General features: G+C 42.9%; 1 pseudogene; it reads left to right on the forward strand.

The window, feature by feature from the left end:
* Window positions 1-1,848: 1,848 nt before the first annotated feature.
* LOC103263079 lies at window positions 1,849-3,045 on the forward strand (annotated as a pseudogene).
* Window positions 3,046-7,172: the final 4,127 nt, after the last annotated feature.

Here is a 7,172-nt window from a genome sequence, read left to right on the forward strand (position 1 = left end):
GGGCTCCGGCGATCCTTCCACCTCAGCCTTCCAAGTAGCCGGAATTACAGGCGCGCACTATCACACCCGGCTAATTTTTTTTTTTGATTTATTGTAGAGATGAGGTCTCGCCTGCCCAGGCGGGTCTCAAACCCCGTGGGCTCAGGCAATCCACGCACCTCAGCCTCCCAAAGGTGCGGGATTACAGGCTGAGCCACCGAGCCCGGCTATTTTTCCATTTTTAACAAAGCATTCTCATATTAAACAAGTTTCACACATGTAATTTTTTTTATTTTTTGAGCCAGAGTCTCATTCTATCACCCAGCCTGGAGTGCAGCGGTGGTATGCTCACGACCACCCAGCATCGACCTGCTGGGCTCCGGTGATCCTTCCGCCTGAGCCTTCTAAGTAGTTGCAACTACAGGCACATGCTACTACGCCTGGCTAATTTATTGATTTACTGTAGAGATGAGGTCTCACCAAGTTGCCCAGGCTGGTCTCGAACCAGCGGGTTCAGGCAATCCTCTCGCCTCAGCCTCCCAAAGTGCTGGGATTACAGGCTTGAGCCACCTTCCCCAGCCACAAATATAATTTTTAATGACAACAATATCTTCATTGCATAGATGGACTATAATTTACTTAATTTCCCTGCTGCTTATTTTGGTGTTTCCATTTTATGCTATTTTTAGGACTAATTCCCTTTGTAGTTGGTTCTGTATTTGTGATTATTCCAGTTTGTTCTGTATTTGTGATTATTATCTTAAGAGAGATTTCCAGAAGCAGACTTTCTAAAACAAAGGGTATAATTAAGGGTTTCTTTACCAAACTGTTATTCAAAACATCTCAATAATCTATTTTTATTAGCTGAGTACAAGTGTGCTTATTTCAAAACACTTTCCTAAGCACTGGGTTTACAATTTTTTATCTTTGCAAATCTGATAGAAAAAGGATTTCAATGGCCTTAATTTACAATTCTTTGATTACTGATGAACATTCAATTCCCCATACTTGTCAAGTCCCATAAATTTCACTTTCTGTGAATCACCCTCTTTATTCTGGCCCATGTCTTGAATTCTTAGTGAGCTTTTTCTTTATAAATTTTAAGGAGTTTATACAGGCTAAATAGATTAACCTTTTATCATGTTGCTATAAATATTTTCTCCACTGTTAGTTTGTCTTGTAATTATTTCTGACATTCCTAAGTTTTAAAATTCTGATAAAATTCCACAAAAAAAACTTTCATGACATTTTACTTTTATGTACAGAAACCATTCAAATTTGCTTTTTTTTTTGAGTTGGAGTCTCACTCTACCATCCAAACTGGAGTGCAGTGGCTCCTAGTCACCGCAGCCTTGACCTGCTGGGTTCTGGTGATCCTTCCACCTCAGCCTTCCAAGTAGCTGGAACTACAGGCGCACACTACCACACCCGGCTAATTCTTTTGATTTATTGTAGAGATGAGGTCTCACCAAGTTGCCCAGGCTGGTCTCGAACCTGCGGGCTCAGGCAATCCACTCACCTCAGCCTCCCAAAGTGCTGGGATTACAGGCTTAGCCACCGAGCTCGGCCCAAATTTGCTTTTATTGTCTTAAATTTTTTTCTTTTATACAGATAATACTTTATTTAAAGTTCATTATGGTATATAGTAGACACAAGGCTCTATCTCGCTTCTGTCTTAATCAAGTAGCTAATAGTACCTAGGTGTCATTTAGTGCCCCAGGACTAAATAATCCTTCTGTTCTCTACTCAGTTGTGACACTGACTCTTCAAATATCAAATTCACATATAACCAAAGGACCTGAAGATCACTCTGCTCCATTAATAACTATATGCAGCCGTATGCGGCACTCGCGGCCCGCCGGCACTGCCATGGCGCACATCACCATCAACCAATACCTGCAGCAGGTGTATGAAGCAATCGATACCAGGGACGGAACGTCATGTGCTCAGCTGGTGTCTTTTAAGCATCCTCATGTTGCAAACCCGCGGCTTCAGATGGCCTCTCCAGAGGAGAAGTGTCAGCAAGTCTTGGAACCACCGTATGATGAGATGTTTGCAGCTCATTTGAGGTGCACGTATGCGGTGGGGAACCACGACTTCATAGAGGCCTACAAATGCCAGACCATGATCATCCAATCATTCCTGCGGGCGTTTCAGGCCCACAAAGAGGAAAACTGGGCTCTGCCTATCATGTATGCGGTGGCGCTTGACCTTCGAGTATTTGCCAATCACACAGATCAGCAGTTGGTCAAGAAGGGAAGTAGTAAAGTCGGGGACATGTTGGAAAAGGCAGCGGAACTGCTGATGAACTGCTTCCGTGTCTGCGCCAGTAACACTCGTACAGGCATAGCGGACTCTAAGAAGTGGGAAATGCTGTTTCTGGTGAACCAGTTGTTTAAAATCTACTTTAAGATCAACAAACTCCATTTATGCAAACCACTGATTAGAGCCATCGACAGCTCCAATCTGAAAGACGATTACAGCACTGCGCAGAGAGTGACGTACAAGTACTACGTTCGGTGCAAGGCTGTTTGACGCGACTTTAAGCAAGCCGAGGAGTATCTGTCCTTTGCCTTTGTGCACTGTCACGGCTCCAGCCAGAAGAACAAAAGGATGATTCTGATCTGTTTGTTCCCGGTGAAGATGCTGCTGGGCCATATGCCAACCATCGAGCTCTTGAAAAAGTATCACCTTGTGCAGTTTGCGGAAGTCGCCAGAGCTGTAAGCGAGGGCAGTCTGCTGCTGCTCAACAAGGTGCTGGCCAAGCACGAGACCCTCTTCATCCGCTGCAGGATCTTCCTCATCCTGGAAAAGCTGAAGAACATCACCTACCGGAACCTCTTCAAGAAAGCGTATTTGCTTCTAAAAATGCACCAGTTGTCTTTGGATGCCTTTCTGGTGGCCCTGAAGTTCATGCAGGTGGAGGACATGGACACCGACATGGTCCAGTGCATTCTGGTCAACCTGATATACATGGGTCACATCAAAGGCTACATAACGCATCAGCACCAGAAGCTGGGTGTCAGCAAGCCGAACCCGTTTCCGCCGCTGTCCACGGTGTGCTGAGTGTACAAGACAACCCTGAGGACGGCAGAGTACTCCTCCTTGGACTGTGGTGGCACCGGTGAGGTGAGACCTATGTCACGACCTGACTCTTTAGCTGAAACTCTTTGGACTCCTCCCAAGGACCCTGAGACCGAGTTTTCCAGCACACGCAAGTGATCTCTGTCATCGTTTGTAACTGACGGCAGCTCAGAGAACACAGAACTGATGGCTCTGGGTTCTAGAAAGCTTCTTTGAAGGACACTGAAGACACTTTGCCACACGCTGTCCCCAAAGGCGCTTCATAACTTTTGTAGCTCTTTGTATAAAAGGTATTCCCATTGTGAACAAGTGGCATGTTCTTCCTTATATCTTCCTAATTCATCTATTTTTATATATTAAATACGAGCACTTGATGTCAATAAATAAATAACTATATGTTTCTGCCAGGACCATACTATTTGATTATTCCAGTTTCACAAAATTTGGGTAATCTGCTACCACTAGTTTTCCCTTCAATAGGCTTTTTGAAAATTATGTATTCTTTTATCTTTTGAATGAAATTTGCAACCATTTTGCCATGTTCCAAGAGAAGAATATGCATTTTTTAAAAATTAGAATTGCGCCGGGCTCGGTGGCTCAGACTGTAATCCCGCGCCTTCAGGAGGCTGAGGTGAGTGGAATGACTGAGCCCGCGGGTTCAAGACCCGCCTGGGCAGCGAGACCTCATCTCTACAATAAATCAAAAAATCAGCTGGGCGTGGTAGCGCGTGCCTGTAATTCCGGCTACTCGAAAGGCTGAGGCGGAAGGATCGCCGGAGCCCAGCAGGTCGAGCCTGCGGTGGCTGGGAGCGGCCACTGCACTCCAGTCTGGGCGACAGAGTGAGACTCCAACTCAAAAAGAAAAAAAATTAGAATTGCTTTAAGTCTAAATCTTGACTGAACCAAAAGCTCTGTTGGATTTAATTTTCTTTTTTCTTTTTATTTGAAAGGTGGGATACTATTAAGGATTAGGTATATAAATGGCTATCATACAGGTAAAGTTTGGGCCTCCCTTTGGTACCCTCTTTGCCTGGTTTGAGATCAGGTATCCTTATCGACATTGTGTCCCGCTTCCCCTCCCGCCCCCCCCGCTCCAGCAGTCTCTTGCTACTGCCAATCCCTTTCTTATAGTATTATGATAAATGTTCAGGGTTTGCTTATGAGTGGGAACATGAGGTACTCTGTTCTTTGTTTCTGTGACAGATCACTGGATTAATTTTCTTATTTGAGAACATCTCTCCATTTATTTTTTTCTCTTTCAGTGAAATTGTCATTTTCTTCACATTTCCTGTACATATTAAGCTTATTTCTATATAGTTTATGGTTGTTTTCATTGTTATTATGTATTGGGTCAAGTATTCTATGCATTGCCTAAATGGTTACTGATGGTAGGTAACAAGTAAAGTTGCTAATTTACCTACATTGCATCAAATAACTTTTCAGCTGATGATCTTGGGTTTTCTGGGTATACAATCTGTAAATATCAACCATCTGTTCACCTCCTAATTTCTATTTCATGTTTTGGTAGTCAGAATTCTATGATTCCCCTAAGATTCCTGGTGTACACATATACTTTCCCCTAGTCATTCAAACAAACATGAATCTAGGTATTATTTGAAGGGACTTTGCAGATATAATTCAAATCCCATATCAGCTGAGACGACTATCCAGGTGGATCTGACCTAATCAAATAAACACTTTAAATCTGGGTTTAGAGGTCAAAGAGAGAGGAAGTCAGAAGTTCCAACCATGAGAAGGATTCAACAGGATTTCAATACTGGTTTGAAAATGGAGGCTGTTAAGCCAAGAACATGGCTAGTCTAGGAGTTGACAGCAATTCCACTGGCAGTTAGCAATGAAACAAAAACCTAAGTCCTATAACTGCAAGGAAGTGAATTCTGTCAACAAGAATGAGCCTGGAGGCAGATTCTTCCCCAGAACCTCCATATGAGAATTCAGTCTGGTCAATTCTTGACCTCGAGGGGACTTGTGATACCATAAACAGAGATCTAGTCACGCCATGCTAGCTCTCTGGTGTACAGAACTGTGAACTAGCACTGATTGTTCTTTAAACCTCTAAGTTTGTGGTAATTTGTTATGTAGCAAAAGAAAACTAATACACCTGTCTTATTTAATTGGCCTAGATTTAAAGGACCATGTTAAAGAAGGTTAAATAGAAATGTTGTTAGTAAGTTTTAGCAGTCAGGGAATAGTCAAGCGTCAAAAACCACATCAGTAATTTGAACACGACGGATTTAATATAAAGATTTGTTAACCAGTAAAGGGTGGTTATGTTTTAAGAATTTGTTTGTTTTTTTAAAAAAGGTCATCAAGGGGTCCAGAAGGAGAAAATGCAGAAGGCAGATATTTACTAGCTCCAAGCTGCAGATGTGTAAATAAGAGGCGAAGAACTTAGAAAAGGATCCCTCCACATAGGACTGAAGAGTGTGTGACTGCCAAAGAACACACGCAGCTGAAGAGTAGTAACCAGACCAGCAGAGGGCACAGGTAAGAGTTGGTCCACAGGAGAGCTCTGCTAGGAGGTGGGAAAACTTCCTTGAGGATTCAGGTAGGTCAAAACTGCTTCCTAAGTACACTGAGGTAAGCACTGCCAGGTCTCCGCTATGCTAGCTGGCTGACTGCTGTGCCAAAAACAAGTGCACTGGAAGCAAAGAGAGAAGCCCCTTTTGTTCCTCTTTTCCTCCTTACTACTAAGCATTTGGTGCCTTCTATTGACAAGGACTAACACGAAGCCAACTAGCCAAAGGGAAATATTTACAGTGCCCAGCTCCAATACGAAAAGTAGGGCATAGAGATGGATTTGAATTTACACAGATTGGGAACTGAGCAACAAATAAATAACTGGCACAGTCCAATTACTAACTGGACTACTTGACTTCCATGCAAACCCTCTACACACATCTGAATTTACATAAAGTATCAAAACAATTGTTTCCATCTAACAACATGAAGATATCTTCCTATAAATAAACATGTTCTTACCTTCTCCCCAAAATGAGGAGGCACAGTCCTAACAGTCACTGTATTCGTCACTGACTATATTAATTACTCCTTAAAATTCAGTTACAATCCAATAAATATTTCACTCTTTAAAGACTGAATTGTTAGCCGGGCTCGGTGGCTCAGCCTGTAATCCCACAGCTTTGGGAGGCTGAGGTGAGCGACTGCCTGAGCCCACAGGTTCGAGACCCACCTGGGCAACTTGGCGAGCCCTCATCTCTACAATAAATCAAAAATCAGCTGGGCGTGGTAGCGCATGCCTATAGTTTCAGCTACTTGGAAGGCTGAAGCAGAAGGATCACCGGAGCCCAGCAGGTCAAGGCGGCAGTGGCCGGGAGCGGCCACTGCACTCCAGTCTGGGTGACAGAGTGAGACTCCAACTCAAAAATAAATAAATAAAGATTGAATTGCTAAATTAACTTCCAGTAATTTGTATATAAAATAAAGGGAAGAACAGAAAGTTAATACATATAAACATACAGACACAACAAGAAAAATATGCTAAGTTACTTGTTATTGTAATTGGTCATGAGGTCATGGATGGTGCCCTTGACTTTTTTCTACCATCCATTCCTACATTTTCTTTATCCTCAATCAGAACATCAGCTAGTCAGGGTTCTCAGCCTAACAGGATGACCTTAACCTTCATTCCTGAAGGATCTGGCCCCTCAATAGACCTGCTCTTGGGGGTGGGGGGAGGTTACTGCAGCTTTTCATGACACTTTAATACTGTACTTAGAAGTACTAAGAAACACTCCAGAGAATCTCCAGAATTACAAACATTGTCCTCCTTACCCTCATTGTACACTATTACCCCATTTTTCCTTAGTAATCAAGATTAAGCACTCCAGTTAGTAGAGTAACTTATTTTCCCTGTTGGTTAAGTGGCACAAAAAGCCCCAAATGGGTGGTAGCCTCATCTTTCAATTCAATAAAACCCTTCTGTGTCCTCTAGTAGAAACATTCTCTACTTGGAAAATGAGAACTCCAAATCCTAGCAGAACTCAAAGGTGCTAGGATGGGAAGCAGAAATTCTAGGAGTGGCTTATTAGGTATAATAGTGGAGACTGATTTCAGGGTCTTACTAT

This window comes from Carlito syrichta, unplaced genomic scaffold (genome assembly GCF_000164805.1).
Source record: "Carlito syrichta isolate Samal-C Ts95f unplaced genomic scaffold, Tarsius_syrichta-2.0.1 Scaffold304714, whole genome shotgun sequence".
Lineage (NCBI taxonomy): Eukaryota > Metazoa > Chordata > Mammalia > Primates > Tarsiidae > Carlito > Carlito syrichta.